This window comes from Nerophis lumbriciformis, linkage group LG39 (genome assembly GCF_033978685.3).
Source record: "Nerophis lumbriciformis linkage group LG39, RoL_Nlum_v2.1, whole genome shotgun sequence".
NCBI classification, from domain to species: domain Eukaryota; kingdom Metazoa; phylum Chordata; class Actinopteri; order Syngnathiformes; family Syngnathidae; genus Nerophis; species Nerophis lumbriciformis.
In genome coordinates, this window is record NC_084586.2 from 5,825,001 (window position 1) to 5,845,693 (window position 20,693).

The 20,693-nt window shown below is 40.9% G+C and overlaps 1 protein-coding gene across 1 annotated transcript in view; it reads right to left on the minus strand.

Moving 5' to 3' along the window:
• LOC133577912 (netrin receptor UNC5D-like) overlaps positions 1 to 20,693 on the minus strand; it is a 771,105-nt gene that overhangs the window by 624,525 nt on the left and 125,887 nt on the right. The gene's annotated exons all lie outside the window — the stretch shown is intronic.

The window sequence follows — 20,693 nt, forward strand, 5'->3', positions numbered from 1 at the left end:
CATGGTTGGGTGATGGTTTGGGGTGCCATGTCATCTGCTGGTGTTGGTCCACTCTGTTTCCTGAGATCCAGGGTCAACGCAGCCGTCTACCAGCAAGTTTTAGAGCACTTCATGCTTCCTGCTGCTGACCTGCTCTATGGAGATGGAGATTTCAAGTTCCAACAGGACTTGGCGCCTGCACACAGCGCAAAATCTACCCGTGCCTGGTTTACGGACCATGGTATTTCTGTTCTAAATTGGCCCGCCAACTCCCCTGACCTTAGCCCCATAGAAAATCTGTGGGGTATTGTGAAAAGGAAGATGCAGAATGCCAGACCCAAAAACGCAGAAGAGTTGAAGGCCACTATCAGAGCAACCTGGGCTCTCATAACACCTGAGCAGTGCCAGAAACTCATCGACTCCATGCCACGCCGCATTAACGCAGTAATTGAGGCAAAAGGAGCTCCAACCAAGTATTGAGTATTGTACATGCTCATATTTTTCATTTTCATACTTTTCAGTTGGCCAACATTTCTAAAAATCCCTTTTTTGTATTAGCCTTAAGTAATATTCTAATTTTGTGACACACGGAATTTTGGATTTTCATTTGTTGCCACTTCAAATCATCAAAATTAAATGAAATAAACATTTGAATGCATCAGTCTGTGTGCAATGAATAAATATAATGTACAAGTTACACCTTTTGAATGCAATTACTGAAATAAATCAAGTTTTTCAAAATATTCTAATTTACTGGCTTTTACCTGTATATGGAAAATATTTTTTCCCCCCTTCTAAAATTTAGTATTATTTTCCGGTGCGCTTTATAATCCGGAAAATACCGCAGTTGTATTCTTTAAAAGTCATCTATGCTTGTTCTGTGGCATATCTTCATCATGTCCCTTCAAGCATAAATGGGTTTGGCTTCTCATGGAAGGCGGGAAGGCATGCATCAACACCTGTCCAAGTCTGTCGCCATGACAATGCATCAAGCAAATGAAATGCAGTGTAATTTGAAACATTGCCTTTGTTGTAAGGAGAGCTGCTGCCAAACAATCTGCAAACACACACACACACACACACACACTTTCTTGTCGGGCAACCAGGCGGGCCGGACATTAGTCAGGAGCTAAAAGCGCCGCCTGCTCTTTGATGGCGACATGTAATTACCCGGTGAAGCTCCGCCCCGCCCTCCACACAGGAAAGATGTAAGAGACTCCAAAGTGTTTCTTCTCTTTTTCTCTGCTTACTGACACTCCAATTACAGCTAAAACTTTCTAAAAAAAAAAAAAAACTCAAACACCTGAGATCTAATTCCTCTCGCGAAATAGCGCCTTTTCCTCTCCTTTCCGCCAGCCGCTTCGCAACACTTTGATATCGACATCGCTCTTAAACTTCACATGCGCCTCCAACTCCATTAGTGCCGCAACACTTCCTTCACTCAAACGCCGCGCTTACTCGCTCTTTCCTTCAGAGCTACAAAAAGTGTGTAAAAATGCAACACCTGGAGCTGGAAGGCACGGTAACGGGATCTTATAGGAAGGCATTAGCGACCAAGTTGTACAGTAATCGCGGATGCAAACACAACCGCACAATAAAGACCGTCCCATCTGCCATGCCGAGGCGGCTGTTTTTGCCTAAATAATTAACGCGCATTGTGTTTTACGCCCACTAACAATAAACGGGCTGAATGTAAAGACTCATGAATATGTCATGAGAACACGCCTCTGGTTTTCTGAAATCGCTATTTTGGTTTCAGCCTCTTTCCGAGTCGTAGTCGCAATGAATCAGATTTAGATTTTTTTAATTAAAAAAGAAAAAACCTAGAAAGTTTCTGCTGAGGTTGTACGATTAGGAAATTCAGACAAACTCTATGAGGCCTGTTAGCGCTGTGCGATTAGGGAATGGGTCCCTAATCCGGGCCCCGATTCACATAAAATTCAACGGTGCCATGTTACGGTACCTCGCAGTTACCGACTCAAAAGTCATTACTATTGTGGATGGATATACAGTGGGGCAAAAAAGTATTTAGTCAGCCACCAATTGTGCAAGTTCTCCCACTTAAAATGATGACAGAGGTCTGTCATTTTCATCATAGGTACACTTCAACTGTGAGAGACAGAATGTGAAAAAAAAAATCCAGGAATTCACATTGTAGGATTTTTAAAGAATGTATTTGTAAATTATGGTAGAAAATAAGTATTTGGTCAATAACAAAAAATCAACTCAATACTTTGTAATATAACCTTTGCAATAACAGAGGTCAAACAATTACTATAGGTCTTTACCAGGTTTGCACACACAGTAGCTGGTATTTTGGCCCATTCCTCCATGCAGATCTTCTCGAGAGCAGTGATGTTTTGGGGCTGTCGCTGAGCAACACAGACTTTCAACTCCCTCCACAGATTTTCTTTGGGGTTGAGGTCTGGAGACTGGCAAGGCCACTCCAGGACTTTCAAATGCTTCTTACGGAGCCACTCCTTCATTGCCCGGGCGGTGTGTTTGGGATCATTGTCATGCTGGAAGACCCAGCCACGTTTCATCTTCAAAGCTCTCACTGATGGAAGGAGGTTTTGGCTCAAAATCTCACGATACATGGCCCCATTCATTCTTTCCTTAACACGGATCAGTCGGCCTGTCCCCTTAGCAGAAAAACAGACCCAAAGCATGATGTTTCCACCCCCATGCTTCACAGTAGGTATGGTGTTCTTGGGATGCAACTCAGTATTCTTCTTCCTCCAAACACGACGAGATGAGTTTATACCAAAAAGTTCTATTTTGGTTTCATCTGACCACATGACATTCTCCCAATCCTCTGCTGTATCATCCATGTTCTCTCTGGCAAACTTCAGACGGGCCTGGACATGCACTGGCTTAAGCAGGGGGACACGTCTGGCCCTGCAGGATTTGATTCCCTGTCGGCGTAGTGTGTTACTGATGGTAACCTTTGTTACTTTGGTCCCAGCTCTCTGCAGGTCATTCAGCAGGTCCCCCCGTGTGGTTCTGGGATTTTTGCTCACCGTTCTCATGATCATTTTGACCCCACGGGATGAGATCTTGCGTGGAGCTCCAGATCGAGGGAGATTATCAGTGGTCTTGTATGTCTTCCATTTTCTGATAATTGCTCCCACAGTTGATTTTTTCACACCAAGCTGATTGCCTATTGTAGATTCACTCTTCACAGTCTGGTGCAGGTCTACAATTATTTCCCTGGTGTCCTTCGACAGCTCTTTGGTCTTGGCCATAGTGGAGTTTGGAGTCTGACTGTTTGAGGCTGTGGACAGGTGTCTTTTATACAGATAACGAGTTCAAACCGGTTCATTAATTAATACAGGTAACGAGTGGAGGACAGAAGAGCTTCTTAAAGAAAAAGTTACAGGTCTGTCAGAGCCAGAGATCTTCCTTGTTTGAAGTGACCAAATACTTATTTTCCACCATAATTTACAAATAAATTCTGTAAAATTCCTACAATGTGAATTCCTGGATTTTTTTTTCACATTCTGTCTCTCACAGTTGAAGTGTACCTATGATGAAAATTACAGACCTCTGTCATCATTTTAAATGGGAGAACTTGCACAATCGGTGGCTGACTAAATACTTTTTTGCCCCACTGTATCGAAGCAAGAGCCTTTTGCCGATTTCGTATTGTGGAGGGAGGTGTGGCCAGCGCGCCTGCAGGAGCAAAGGTCACCGCCTCTGTCTATGGTGCTGAGGACAAGCACCATCGGATGGGGGCGGGGCATGTGCTAACGGCGAGACACAGTTGACAGATGATTAGATTTCCGAGGTGGTACGTGTTAATCTAATAATCTGTTGTCTTTAACAGTAAGCGACCGAGAGCGGGGGGGGGGGGTGTACGGATGTTCTGCGGGAGAAAAACTTTGATAAAATCTATGTGCATTAAAAACTTTGTTAAAAACTGCACGCTTGGCTCCTGTGCCGTGTCTACAGTGGAACTGCTAGGAAGCAACTTCTACACGTATCTTAGCACTTCGGCACTTGGCGATCACTCCAGCAGCACTGAGAGCGGACTCGGCCAAACTACCTCGCAAGTAAAGTAAAATGCGCTGGATTATGGCTAATATACATTAGCTTTGCTATTGACATGCTACTGACTAGCATTAGCGATTTCACATGGCAATTTCAACAACTCCAAATTTGTTAATTGAAACTACAGCGGAGATGCACGTTACAATCCAACACATGTTGCCTAATAAGTACAACATTTACAGTATTAACACTTTTTAGGGTGCAACAATAAAGAAAGAAAACACCCTATAAACTATACACTACTGACATCTAACAACGCCCTGAACTTGCAACTGTAATTGCAACTTAATGTTATTCTATAAAAATTATAAATGTTATAATAAAAGAAGATACAGCAACTAGACCAGTGTTTTTCAACCTTTTTTGAGCAAAGGCACAATTTTTGCGTTGAAAAAATCCAGAGGCACACCACCAGCAGAAATCATAAAAAAATGAAACTCAGTTGACAGTAAAAAGTCGTTCTCGCAATTGTTGGATATGACTTTAAAGCATAACAAAGCATGCATCACTATCGCTCTTGTCTCAAAGTAGGTGTACTGTCACCACCTGTCACGTCACGCGCTGACTTATTTGGAGTTTTTTTGCTGTTTTCCTGTGTGTAGTGTTTTAGTTCTTGTCTTGCGCTCCTATTTTGGTGGCTTTTTCTCTTTTTTTAATATTTTCCTGTAGCAGTTTCATGTCTTCCTTTGAGCGATATTCCCCGCATCTACTTTGTTTTAGCAATCAAGAATATTTCAGTTGTTTTTATCCTTCTTTGTGAGGACATTGATTGTCATGTCATGTTCGGATGTACATTGTGGACGCCGTCTTTGCTCCACAGTAAGTCTTTGCTGTCCTCCAGCATTCTGTTTTTGTTTACTTAGTAGCCAGTTCAGTTTTAATTCCGTTCTGCATAGCCTTCCCTAAGCTTCAATGCCTTTTCTTAGGGGCACTCACCTTTTGTTTATTTTTGGTTTAAGCATTAGACACCTTTTTACCTGCACGCTGCCTCCCGCTGTTTCCGACAGCTATAAAGCAATTTCCTACCAGCTGCCACCTACTGATATGGAAGAGTATTACACGGTCACTCTGCCGAGCTCTAGACAGCACCGGCACTCAACAACAACACATCATTTGCAGACTATAATTACTGGTTTGCAAAAAATATTTTTAACCCAAATAGGTGAAATTACATAATCTCCCACGGCACACCAGACTGTATCTCACGCCGCGGCACAGTGGTTGAAAAACACTGAACTAGCTATATTTTATAAAATGTTGCAACAAAAAATGTGATTTTATTATCAAAAACAATATTTACTAACACGTACAAATGTATGGAGAATTGGTAACGTCGAGTACCGGTATCGGTTCCCAGGTAACGGGGATTGGTACCATATCAGGGCAAATGTGAACAGTACCCATCCCTGTGTGCGATATTACGACATAGATCGTAATACGACATAAACATGTCTAATTATACGATGTAACTATTGTTACTGCAGCAATGATGCTACCATGTGGTAGCATGTTTAGGTCACTTAATAGCCCTAGGCAGCGAGAGCCAACAGGAGTGGGATTGTCTAAAACATTGCACCACAATGGAAGCTAAACCAACAAAACCCAAAGACGAATTGGTGCCAAAAAGAGGGAAAAGGAAGTCCTTTGTTTGGATCTAAAAAGTCGGGACGCCGACTAAACAACGGTGGGATAATCTGCACAACATGCCACCAACGAGCTTGTACACGTCTAATCTTTTCTATCACCTGAAGACACGGCATGAAGAACGGTACAGAGGCGATGCGACCAAAAATGTACGTTACCTCAAAATCAGGATGAAATGAAGAGAAAAACAGACCAAACAGAATTGTTGTCCAAGGGCTCCTCCGTGCGTGCTTTATCAGTATCATGCTTCAAATCCCACTTGGAAAAGCTGTGCAGTACAAAACGTTACAATCCAACAGCTGTTGCTTGATAAGTACAACATTTACAGTATTAACACTTTTTAGGGTGCAACAAAAAAATTGAACAAAAAATTGCACACATTTTTGTTTTGTAGGTTAAATTGTTGCTGGGTTAATGTTGCTGATCAATTTGAATTTATCATAATTTATCGAGTTCATTTCCGTACTCAGTGGCCTAGTGGTTAGAGTGTCCGCCCTGAGATCGGTAGGTCGTGAGTTCAAATCCCGGCCGAGTCATACCAAAGACTATAAAAATGGGACCCATTACCTCCCTGCTTGACACTCAGCATCAAGGGTTGGAATTGGGGGTTAAATCACCAAAAATGATTCCCGGGCGCGGCCACCGCTGCTGCCCACTGCTCCCCTCACCTCCCAGGGGGTGATCAAGGGTGATGGGTCAAATGCAGAGAATAATTTCGCCACACCTAGTGTGTGTGTGACAATCATTGGTACTTTAACTTTTTAACTTTAACTTAATTTGACTTTTCAGTATGAAATGGTTCAAGGCGGATTTAATAGTTTTTTTGAATTCCAGGGAAATTGATGTACAAACCCCGTTTCCATATGAGTTGAGAAATTGTGTTAGATGTAAATATAAATGGAATACAATGATTTGCAAATCCTTTTCAACCCATATTCAGTTGAATATGCTACAAAGACAACATATTTGATGTTCAAACTGATAAACTTTTTTTTTTTTTTTTTTGCAAATAATCATTAACTTTAGAATTTGATGCCAGCAACACGTGACAAAGAAGTTGGGAAAGGTGGCAATAAATACTGATAAAGTTGAGGAATGCTCATCAAACACTTATTTGGAACATCCCACAGGTGTGCAGGCTAATTGGGAACAGGTGGGTGCCATGATTGGGTATAAAAACAGCTTCCCAAAAAATGCTCAGTCTTTCACAAGAAAGGATGGGGCGAGGTACACCCTTTTGTCCACAACTGCGTGAGCAAATAGTCAAACAGTTTAAGAACAACGTTTCTCAAAGTGCAATTGCAAGAAATGTAGGGATTTCAACATCTACGGTCCATAATATCATCAAAAGGTTCAGAGAATCTGGAGAAATCACTCCACGTAAACGGCATGGCCGGAAACCAACATTGAATGACCGTGACCTTCGATCCCTCAGACGGCACTGTATCAAAAACCGACATCAATCTCTAAAGGATATCACCACATGGGCTCAGGAACACTTCAGAAAACCACTGTCACTAAATACAGTTTGTTGCTACATCTGTAAGTGCAAGTTAAAGCTCTACTATGAAAAGCGAAAACCATTTATCAACAACATCCAGAAACGCCACCGGCTTCTCTGGGCCCGAGATCATCTAAGATGGACTCATGCAAAGTGGAAAAGTGTTCTGTGGTCTGACGAGTCCACATTTCAAATTGTTTTTGGAAATATTCGACATCGTGTCATCCGGACCAAAGGGGAAGCGAACCATCCGGACTGTTATCGACGCAAAGTTGAAAAGCCAGCATCTGTGATGGTGTGGGGGTGCATTAGTGCCCAAGGCATGGGTAACTTACACATCTGTTAATGCTGAAAGGTACATACAGGTTTTGGAACAACATATGCTGCCATCTAAGCGCCGTCTTTTTCATAGACGCAAGACAATGCCAAGCCACATTCAGCACGTGTTACAACAGCGTGGCTTCGTAAAAAAAGAGCGCGGGTACTTTCCTGGTCCGCCTGCAGTCCAGACCTGTCTCCCATCGAAAATCTGTGGCGCATTACGAAGCGTAAAATACGACAGCGGAGACCCCGGACTGTTGAAAGACTGAAGCTCTACATAAAACAAGAATGGGAAAGAATTCCACTTTCAAAGCTTCAACAATTAGTTTCCTCAGTTCCCAATCGTTAATTGAGTGTTGTTAAAAGAAAAGGTGATGTAACACAGTGGTGAACATGCCCTTTCCCAATTACTTTGGCACGTGTTGCAGCCATGAAATTCTAAGTTAATTATTATTTGCGGAAAAAAAAAAAAGTTTATGAGTTTGAACATCAAATATCTTGTCTTTGTAGTGCATTCAATTGAATATGGGTTGAAAAGGATTCGCAGATCATTGCATTCCGTTTATATTTACATCTAACACATTTTCCCAACTCATATGGAAACGAGGTTTGTACTTTAAATCTTTTCTGTTACTAAAAGACAATGTTAATAAAGTTATTCATTGTTGTAAGCTGATCTGTATTTCTTTTTCTTGTTTGGTTTAATGTCAATTAAGGATACAATATTGTTATGCAGTGGTGCCCTAATAAAAAATGTATAGACAAATTATACTATTTATAGTCGCGGCGGAGAGTGCTGGGCGTATGGTGTTTTCTTCTTCTTAGTCGTGCACACACGAAAAAAATTACATATTATATCTCTAAATTCATATATTGACATGACCGAGACAGTGGTGTGTCGTTAGGGCCAGCAAGGCCTTCTCTGCTGGCCTAACATAAATCATGATCATAGATTAATAAAAGTTAATTCTAATCTACTTTCCATAAAGTATTCATGATATTCTCTTCATGTCTTATTAGGCTCAAGTGTTGCTTGTTTTTACATTAGATTTTTTTTTTATCTAATCAAGAATTCAGCTAGCTTGTTGCCAGCGCTGTGTGAATTCTGCCCGATAGACAGTTGCGATAGCCAATCAGATCACGAGTTGTTCACAGTAGCCCATCTAGGTAGCCTTACACGAAACGTGACTGTGATTGGATTTCCACTTGTCACTCCCAAGTGAGAATCCAATCACAAGTTGTAATTTGCGAAAAGCAGGAAGGGGCACCGGAGCCATATCCGGCCAACAGAGAAATCAAACAGTTCTCACTTTTTTTAACACAAAAAAGAAAAAGTTCAAATATTTTATTTATTTATTTTTCCACATTTATTATGTTCTTTAAAATTATTAACATTTTGACAGTTTCACGCAAGATAGGTTTTAAATGCTGATGTGGGTTCATTGATTTTTAAATGTGCCAAAATATAGCCTATTTTGTACAGTGTTTTTGTGTTTCAATACCCAGTAGTGCACAAGTGTGTTTCTGTGTAGCATTTCTCCAGCCTTGGTCATGCGGTGACATAAATTATGGTATTTTGAGGGGTAATTATTAAAGTTGGACTAAGTAGGACATCACTGAAGGCCTAGGTGGGAAATGTACAGCATGCCACTGCCGACTATACACTGTTGACAAGAAGGGCTGCTACTAAAAACACTTTATCGTGCCCTTTAAAAAATAAATAAATAAAAAAAACAAAAAAACAAAAAAACCCACAAATATATATATATATATTTATATATATATATACATTTTAAAAAGAAAATGAGAAAATATAGGCAAAATTGGCATTTATTTCGTGTGTATATATGTAAATTTAAGAAAAAATACTATATTGTGACATATATCGTTATCAGGTTATAAAATTACCTATCTACATGGTTATGAGCAAGTTACATTATGCGATTACAATTGCATAAAAAACATATCAGAAAAGGAGTAGGAAGAAGCAAAGCTCATATTTAATCCTACCCTTTTTCTGTGCCTTTTACTAATAATTCATTCACAGCATAACTTTTACATGTTTACGCCTCTAAAGGCCTTAGTGGCCACATGCGTGGACAGCACCTTTGGATTTTATTTCCAAAATTGTGTACACTACTGAATTATGTGGACACTTATAATGCTATCTGGTGGTGTCAGAAGAGTATAACACACAATGGAATTTGGAAAAAAAAAAGTGTAAAAATAAAAATGAGCATGTCACTACACATGAAGTACACGTTTGTGTACATATGGACTAAGTACATCATATCAAAAGATGATTTTTAGTTTTTATACTAATTAGGGTCCAATAAGCCCAAATAGCAAAGAAAAACAAACATGTAAACAAACAGCTTGGGCCTTAAGAGGTTAAGTTCACTTCTTGTGTGAAAGAAAGGAAGGTGTTGGGGGAAGAAAAAAAGATGTAAAAAAAAATGAAAAAGAAACATTTAGAGTAAATAAATATACAATGTTGACATAATTCAGTGCTTGTCAAATATTTTCTGTTACTCTGAAAAGGTGTTAATGTTTGTGCTATGGCGCCATCATTTGGACAAGTTCGCTCACTGCAGATGCTGCAGTGTCCTTCCATTTAGTGCTTTCAACCGGAACTAGAAGTGCTGTTCCGTCTTCTACCCGTCCATCGCGTTCTACTTGTATGGTTTCTTCATTCATCACTCCAAGCAATGTTTGTAAATTTTACAATATAACTAAAATTATTCATACTTACTAAACCGTCCCATGTGTGATGTATGTAGGAGTGTTTTCATGCATATTTGTACGTATATATTAATAATGTAATCAAGGCCAAGGTTTCTTTAATGGTACCCAAAGGTAAAATAGTTGTGCAGACATTTGACATTTGTAAAGTTGCTAACATTGTCAGCATTAGCTAATAGGCTATCACGTTTACGAATGTCTGTGTGAGAATTATTAACTAACAATGGCATTCTTTTTGTATTATTTCAGTTTCACAAAGTTCTCAATAAATTCACCAAGACTTTCTTGAGTCTTGTTTAGCTGATAGGTAGCTTCCGCAGCTAGTGGGTCCATGACGATGACTTCTGTTTTGTTTGATTAGCCGTTTTACTGCTGTGCTACAGATACAGTTTGGAAACAATTAAGGTATACAAATAAACATTTACAAAACGTAATGTAATCAAGTGCTACGTACGCTTCATCGTATTCAGGTACGGCAAAAAAAGCATGTTGCCCGAGGTCACATGTGCCCCCCCTGGCATCGCACCGTGCCCTCCCAGGGGGGCACGCCCCACTATTTGAGAAGGACCGACCTAGTTGAACACTTCATAATTGATCCCTAGATATGAATAAAGAAAAAAACGTATTGGCGATTAGTCAAGAATGTTAATATTGCATATTGTGTCGTAGTCTACGTCAGTGTTTTTCAACCAATGTGCCGTGAGATATTGCCTGGTGTGCCGTGGGAAATTATGCAACTTCACCTAATTTATCCCAAAAATATTTTTTGCAAATCAATAATTATAATCTGCCAATAATGTGCCGTTGCTTAGTGTCTGTGCTGTGTAAAACTCGGCAGGGTAACCACGTAATACTCCATGTCAGTAGGTGGCAGCATTGCTTTGTAAAAGTCGGAATGTGTCGTGTGAGACGAGGATGGTTTGTCGTGATCCCAATATGCAGACCACAGCGGGAGGCAGCGTGCAGGTAAAAAAGGTATGTAATGCTTAAACCCAAAATGAACGAAAGGAAAAGGAAAAGGCTATGCAAAATGAAAGTCAAACTGAAACAGAATGCTGGACGACAGCAAAAACTTACGGCGTCCACAAAGTACATCCGTACGGGACATGACAAGCAACAATGTCCTCACAAAGAAGGATCGCAACAACGTAACTAGAATGCTTGCTAACACAAAGCAGGTGCGCGGAACAGCGCTCAAAGGAAGACAGGAACCCCCCGCCCCCCTTCACACCCCGGATTGTAAATAATGTAAATAATTCAATGTGATGATATTGTGTGATGACTGTATTATGATGATAGTATATATCTGATAGTATATATCTCTATCATGAATCAATTTAAGTGGACCCCGACTTAAACAAGTTGAAAAACGTATTCGGGTGTTACCATTTAGTGGTCAATTGTACGGAATATGTACTTCACTGTGCAACCTACTAATAAAAGTCTCAATCAATCAATCAATCAAAAAAAAAACTGCTACAGGAAAACACAGACAAAACAGGAAGGGCCACCAAAATAACAGCGCAAGACAAGAACTAAAGCACTACACACAGGAAGACACCAACAAACTCGAAATAAGGCACAACGACCTGGTGGAGTTAAAATGTTTAACGTTTTCTGCTGGTGGTGTGCCTTCGGATTTATTTTATAACAAAAATGTGCCTTGCCTCAAAAAAGGTTGAAAAACACTGGTCTACGTTACTATTGTAGAATTGTTATTGTTGACTTCAGTATTCAACTCTACATGCCCCTAAAGCTGACCAACACGCCGGATTGTAGTCAGCTGGAGGCGTGTCTTAATGAAATTAAACAATGGATGTCCGCTAACTTCTTGCAACTCAACGCCAAGAAAACGGAAATGCTGATTATCGGTCCTGCTAAACACCGACATTTATTTAATAATACCACCTTAACATTTGACAACCAAACAATTACACAAGGCGAATCAGTAAAGAATCTGGGTATTATCTTCGACCCAACTCTCTCGTTTGAATCACACATTAAGAGTGTTACTAAAACGGCCTTCTTTCATCTCCGTAATATCGCTAAAATCCGCTCTATTTTATCCACTAGCGACGCTGAGATCATTATTCATGCGTTCGTTACGTCTCGTCTCGACTACTGTAACGTATTATTTTCGGGGCTCCCTATGTCTAGCATTAAAAGATTACAGTTGGTACAAAATGCGGCTGCTAGACTTTTGACAAGAACAAGAAAGTTTGATCATATTACGCCTATACTGGCTCACCTGCACTGGCTTCCTGTGCACTTAAGATGTGACTTTAAGGTTTTACTACTTACGTATAAAATACTACACGGTCTAGCTCCGTCCTATCTTGTCGATTGCATTGTACCATATGTCCCGGCAAGAAATCTGCGTTCAAAGAACTCTGGCTTATTAGTGATTCCCAGAGCCCAAAAAAAGTCTGCGGGCTATAGAGCGTTTTCTATTCGGGCTCCAGTACTATGGAATGCCCTCCCGGTAACAATTAGAGATGCTACCTCAGTAGAAGCATTTAAGTCCCATCTTAAAACTCATTTGTATACTCTAGCCTTTAAATAGCCCCCCTGTTAGACCAGTTGATCTGCCGTTTCTTTTCTTTTCTCCCCTGCTCCCCTTTTCCTTGAGGGGGGGGGGGCACAGGTCCGGTGGCCATGGATGAAGTGCTGGCTGTCCAGAGTCGTGACCCGGGGTGGACCGCTCGCCTGTGCATCGGCTGGGAACATCTCTGCGCTGCTGACCCGTCTCCGCTCGGGATGGTGTCCTGCTGGCCCCACTATGGACTGGACTCTTACTATTATGTTGGATCCACTATGGACTGGACTCTCACAATATTATGTCAGACCCACTCGACATCCATTGCTTTCGGTCTCCCCTAGAGGGGGGGGGTTACCCACATATGCGGTCCTCTCCAAGGTTTCTCATAGTCATTCACATCGACGTCCCACTGGGGTGAGTTTTTCCTTGCCCGTATGTGGGCTTTGTACCGAGGATGTCGTTGTGGCTTGTGCAGCCCTTTGAGACACCTGTGATTTAGGGCTATATAAATAAAGATTGATTGATTGATATTTTTTTATCTTTTCCAAATGATAAAAATCAACACGTCTCAGTAAAACAACAGCATGGTACAAAAATTCAATCTTTGACAGCGTGTCTAGCTTTAACTGTCACTCTCCAGGCCACCAGGGGGCAGCATGTTATTCAACAATGGTGGTTATGCAGCATCAACATACAATATTTTCGCTCACATCTACGATGTTTACTTATAAGCTGTTCATTGCTTTGGAAGTGACCTGCGGTAAAGTTGACTTTATCCGACTGCATTATTGTTAAGTTGCAATTAATTTGCAATACTAGAAGATGACAAAACAAATCAAAGTGAGCAACACAAGACCAATATTTCTTCTAACAAGTGTAACGTGACTTGAAAGAAGAAACTCGCTGCTGGAGCGTTGGAGGCGTTGTTCTGCCAACGAACTCCACATTTTGCCTGCTGGAAATTAGGACAAGCCTGCCAAGAGAGGCATGCAGGCACCTTTGACCCCCGGGTTTTTTTAAAATAAAGCACCGCTGGGAGCAGGCGGGCAAGCGCCAGGCAGCGGGGCTGCTGGCTGAGAGGCGTTCAGGGGCTGCAGGTGAAATCGCCTCCAGGAAATAGGCCTTACTCATCGGCTCGGGTCTCCCGCCCGACGCCGCCGGGGCCGGGAGGACCTTGAAACTCGGGTCAGATCGATGATGCAGATCAGAGCTCGACAACTGCCCCCGGCGCTGGCGTTTCTGAAGCAAACTCAAAGTGTTCGCCTCCACACTTGAAGAAGTAAAGAAGGAAAGCTTTTATGGGCGTCAACCTGACACACGAGTGTGATCTGGAAACTAATCATGTTCTTTCATGGGCTTTAAACGCCATTATTTCATAGTATACATTATTTATTTGCAGAGGTGTGTAGCAGCCCGCTGGATTTACTTGTACTTGTTTTACTGCAACATACTTTTGACTTTTACTTGAGTATTTTTGTGAATAACAAACACTCATTTTCAGGGGCGCCCCATGAAAATAATCTTTACCGGGCCCCCAACACAGTGTCATTATTTTTTCTGTATTATAATTTCATCATCATTAGGGGCCTCTCTGGGCCCCCCTCCATCATGGGCCCCTAGAATCCGTCTCCTTTACCCCCCCTTTTCGGCGCCCCTGCTCATTTTACTTCATTACATTTAGTTTTATCCCAATCGCTACATTTATCTATACAATTATTACATGTATTCATAGGCCTGGGCCGTTAAATTTTGCTTGACGATATATTGACCCACGAATTATTGCCGATAAACAATTTTACCGTATTTTCCGGACTATAAGGCGCACTTAAAATACCTTTTTCCCCTCAAAACTCGACAGTGCGCCTTATAACCCGCCTAATGGAGGGAATAACTCAGGTTTTGCTTACCCACCTCAAAGCAATTTTATTTGGTACATGGTGTACTGATAAGTGTGACAGTAGATGGCAGTAAAACATAAGAGATACATGTAGACTGCACTGTGATGGCAATATGACTCAAGTAAACACCAACATTGTATATGTTTCATTGAAAATATAGAACATTACACACGGCGCTAAAAAATCTATCAAAATGTTTTAGTACGACTTTGGTAAGCTATGAACCCGCACCGCTTGGTGGATTGTCGGCGCATTGTATTATTATGGTTTGTGGATAAGGTAAGACATATTATCTGGCGTTTTGTTTCGCAATATTATGCAAAAGCAACTTTTCTTACCTTCTGGCACCTGCTGATCTGTATTTGGGATCTGCATAAATCCGGAAAAATTGGCACGTCCGCCTTTGTAGTCTGTGCCGTTTTCTCTATCTTATGTGATTTTCATTCTCCGCTGCTGCCATTTCTAATATAAAATAGTGTAAAGTTCTTACTTATATCTGTCAGTAAACTCGCCATGAAAGTGCTAAAACATACCGGTATAGTGAGTTTACATTATTCACCCAAGGAACTTTAGTTATTAGAGAGTTCCGGTCGGACAGTTTTTCACGGGACACATTTCCGGCCTCGTTGTTGTTTCCAAATGAGGATATGCTGCTCTGTTATTGATTTAAGTAAAGTCTGAATGTCATTAAAACAGTTAGCTCCATCTTTTGACACTTCTTCCACTCCCGTCCTTGCACGCTACACCACTACAACAAAGATGACAGGGAGAAGACGCTGCCGAAGGTGAGCCACGTAAATAAGACCGCCCACACAAAGGCACATCCGGAAGCGGCTGTCAGAAAGCGACTTGAAGATGATCTGTAAAACATAATCTATGCCACATTTTGATCAAAGAACAACCATTACATGTTATGTAGACCACAAGGAAGTGTTTTACATTTAGAAAAAAATAATATGACTTCTTAAATCCGGTGCACCATATATATGAAAAAAGATCGAAAATAAACCATTCTTTGGCAGTGTAATTCTGGTTTTGCTTACCGACGTCGAAGCAATTTTATTTGGTACATGGTGTAATGATACGTGTGACCAGTAGATGGCAGTCAAACATAAGAGATATGTGTAGACTGCAATATGATGGCAATATGACTCAAGTAAACAACCCCAATATGTTATATGTTCCATCAAAAATATAGAACATTACACACGGCACTCAAAAATCTATCAACATTTTTTAGTACGACTTTGGTAAGCTATGAAGCCGCACCGCTTGATGGATTGTTGGCGCATTAAACATACGAGTATTATTATGGTGTGTGTATAAGGTAAGACATATTTAGGTTAAAAAATTGTTTTGCAAACCAGTAATTATAGTCTGCAAATGATGTGTTGTTGTTGAGTGTCTAGAGCTTGGCCGTGTAACCGTGTAATACTCTTCCATATCAGTAGGTGGCAGCCGGTAGCTAATTGCCTTGTAAATGCAGGTAAAAAGGTGTCTTATGCTTAAACCAAAAAATAAACAAAAGGTGAGTGCCCCTAAGAAAAGGCATTGAAGCTTAGGGAAGGCTATGCAGAACGAAAGTAAAACTGAACTGGCTAAAAAGTAAACAAAAACAGAATGCTGGACGACAGCAAAGACTTACTGTGGAGCAAAGACGGCGTCCACAATGTACATCCGAACATGACATGACAATCAACAATATCCCCACAAAGAAGGATAAAAACAACTGAAATATTCTTGATTGCTAAAACAAAGTAGATGCGGGAAATATAAGATATGAAACTGCTACAGGAAAATACCAACAAAAGAGAAAAAAACACCAAAATAGGAGCGCAAGACAAGAACTAAAACACTACACACAGGAAAACAGCAAAAAACTCAATAAGTCAGGGCGTGATGTGACAGGCGGTGACAGTACACCTACTTTGAGACAAGAGCTATAGTGATGCATGCTTGGTTATGCTTTAAAGTCATATCCAACAATTGCGACAATGACTTTTAACTGTCAACTGAGTTGATGATTTCTGCTGGTGGTGTGCCTCCGGATTTTTTTCAACGCAAAAAATGTGCCTTGGCTCAAAAAAGGTTGAAAAACACTGTTCTAGTCCACCCCTCCCACCCCTTCGCTTTGGTTTTATTTTTCAATTTGTCGCACTTTTATTATTATTATTTTTATTCTGCAAATTTTTACTTTTTATTCGACCCCTTTTACCGTATTGCATTTGCACTATCTTGTTCAGCACATTCATTGTTTATGTTCTTTGTTTGTTTTTTTTCTGTTTTGCTTAGTTTTTTTGCTCTATGCTTTTTAACCTGTATAGCACGTTGGTTCAATTTAAAAGTTGTTGAAAACGTGCTATATAAATAAAGTTGACTTGACTATGAAACGGTATGGCTAAATTATGGATTTTTTTCCCCCCTGTCGGCCATAATGCAAATACTCTGGAAAAGGTGTTTGTGCTGTGGCGCCATCATTTGGACAAGTTTGCTCACTGCAGGTGCTGCAGTGTCCTTCCATGTAGTACTTTCAACCGGAAGTAGAAGTGCCGTTCCATCTTCTAGCCGTCCGTAGCGTTTTTACTCGTATGGATTCTTCATGTCAATTTTACAATATAACAAACTATTCATGCTTACTAAACCGTCCCATGTGTGATGTCTGTAGGAGTGTTTTCAAGCATATTTGTACGCGCTATTGTTGTCAAGACTGGGACTTTGGCTTGGTTTGTTCTCCCGTGGTGCAAATGAACTGGACTGGTCAAGGCTTGAAGGTGGGTACATGATTTATTTTAAACTATCAAAAAAGGAATAAACAAAAAGCGCGCACAGTGGCGGAGAATAAAACTAGACTTTAAACACAAAACTTGCACATTGGCAGAAACTATGAACAATTAAACAAAACACTAACTGTGGCTTAACAAACAAAAACTTACTTGGCATGGAACCGGCATGAAAAAAAAGAGTAGCAAGGGTCATCAGGGTGTGGAGAGTGTGCAGGAGCATAAATGTGGTGATGTCGTCAGAACGAACAACAGAAAATAAATGAACTTAAATACTATGGACAAGATTAGTGAAAGCAGGTGCGTGACTCGAAACGTGAAACAGGTGCGTGACGTGACAGGTGAAAACTAATGGTTGCTATGGTGACAAGAGTGCACAATGAGTCCAAACGTGGAACAGGTGCGTGACGTGACAGGTGAAACTAATGGTTGCTATGGTGACAAAACAAAAGTGCACAAAAAGTCCAAAATTTAAACCGAACATTACTAAAACAAAACATGATCACACAGACATGACAATTGTTATGTAATTAAGCTGGCGTCGTTAGCATTAGCTAATATACTAACACGTGTACAAGTGTGTGTTACTATCATTTATTTACTATGGCATACTTTTTGTATTGTTTCAGTTTCACAAATGTGTCAGTAAATTCATCAAAACTAGTGGGTCTATGACGATGACTTCTGTTGTGTTTGATCAGTCGTTTTACTGCCGTGGAAACAATTAAGGTATGTAAATAAACATTGAAATAATCTTTTTGTGTAAATAACTGATTTCACAACATAAATATCTGCGGCTTGTAGTCCGCTGCAGCTAAAATATGGAATTGTTTTTCCCCCTAACATTTAGTGGGTGCGGCTTATAAACCGGTGCACTCTTTAGTCTGGAAGATACGGTACTTTTTACTTTGTGGACTAACTTGAAGTAGGGATGCCGATAAATGCTTTAAAATGTAATATTGGAAATTATCGGTATCGGTTTCAAAAAGTAAAATGTATGACTTTTAAAACGCCGCTGTACGCAGTGGTACACGGACGTAGGGAGAAGTACAGAGCGCCAATAAACCTTAAAGGCACCGCCTTTGCGTGCCGGCCCAGTCACATAATATTTACGGCTTTTCACACACACACACACACAAGTGAATGCAACGCGTACTTGGTCAACAGCCATACAGGTCACGCTGAGGGTGGCCGTATAAACAACTTTAACACTGTTACAAATATGCGCCACACTGTGAACCCACACCAAACAAGAATGACAAACACATTTCGGGAGAACATCCGCACCGTAACACAACATAAACACTACAGAACAAATACCCAGAACCCCTTGCAGCACTAACTCTACCGGGAGGCTACAATAAACACCCCCCGCTACCACCTCCACCTCAACCCCGCCCACCTCAACCTCCTTATGCTCTCTCAGGGAGAGCATATCCCAAATTCCAAGCTGCTGTTTTGAGGCATGTTAAAAAAAATAATAAACTTTGTGACTTCAATAATAAATATGGCAGTGCCTTGTTAGCATTTTATTCCATAACTTGAGTTGATTTATTTTGGAAAACCTTGTTACATTGTTTAATGCAGTGTTTTTCAACCACTGTGTGCCGTGAGATACAGTCTGGTGTGCCGTGGGAGATGATCTAATTTCACCTATTTGGGTTAAAAATATTTTTTGCAAACCAGTAATTCTAGTCTGCAAATGATGTGTTGTTGTTGAGTGTCGGTGCTGTCTCAAGCTCGGCAGAGTAACCGTGTAATACTCTTCCATATCAGTAGGTGGCAGCCGGTAGCTAATTGCTTTGTAATGTCGGAAACAGCGGGAGGCAGCGTGCAGGTAAAAAGGTATCTAATGCTTAAACCAAAAATAAACAAAAGGTGAGTGCTCCTAAGAAAAGGCATTGAAGCTTAGGGAAGGCTATGCAGAACGAAACTAAAACTGAACTGGCTACTAAGTAAACAAAAACAGAATGCTGGAGGACAGCAAAGACTTACTGTGGAGCAAAGACGACGTCCACAATGTACATCCGAACATGACATGACAATCAACAATATCCTCACAAAGAAGGATAAAAACAACTGAAATATTCTTGATTGCTAAGACAAAGTACAGTGGGGCAAAAAAGTATTTAGTCAGGCACCGATTGTGCAAGTTCTCCCAATTAAAATGATGACAGAGGTCTGTAATTTTCATCATAGGTACACTTCAAATGTGAGAGACAGAATGTGAAAAAAAATCCAGGAATTCACATTGTAGGAATTTTAAAGAATTTATTTGTAAATTATGGTGGAAAATAAGTATTTGGTCACTTCAAACAAGGAAGATCTCTGGCTCTCACAGACCTGTAACTTCTTCTTTAAGAAGCTCTTCTGTCCTCCACTCGTTACCTGTATTAATGGCACCTGTTTGAACTTGTTATCTGTATAAAAGACACCTGTCCACAGCCTCAAACAGTCAGACTCCAAACTCCACTATGGGCAAGACCAAAGAGCTGTCGAAGGACACCAGGAAAAGAATTGTAGACCTGCACCAGACTGTGAAGAGTAAATCTACAATAGGCAAGCAGCTTGGTGTGAGAAAATCAACTGTGGGAGCAATTATCAGAAAATGGAAGACATGCAAGACCACTGATAATCTCCCTCGATCTGGGGCTCCACGCAAGATCTCATCCCGTGGGGTCAAAATGATCATGAGAACGGTGAGCAAAAATCCCAGAACCACACGGGGGGACCTGGTGAATGACCTGCAGAGAGCTGGGACCAAAGTAACAAAGGTTACCATCAATAACACACTACGCCGACAGGGAATCAAATCCTGCAGTGCCAGACGTGTCCCCCTGCTTAAGCCAGTGCATATCCAGGGCCGTCTGAAGTTTGCCAGAGAGCACATGGATGATACAGCAGAGGATTGGGAGAATGTCATGTGGTCAGATGAAACCAAAATAGAACTTTTTGGTATAAACTCAACTCGTCGTGTTTGGAGGAAGAAGAATACTGAGTTGCATCCCAAGAACACCATACCTACTGTGAAGCATGGGGGTGGAAACATCATGCTTTGGGGCAGTTTTTCTGCTAAGGAGACAGGCCGACTGATCCGTGTTCAGGAAAGAATGAATGGGGCCATGTATCGTGAGATTTTCAGCCAAAACCTCCTTCCATCAGTGAGAGCTTTGAAGATGAAACGTGGCTGGGTCTTCCAGCATGACAATGATCCCAAACACACCGCCCGGGCAACGAAG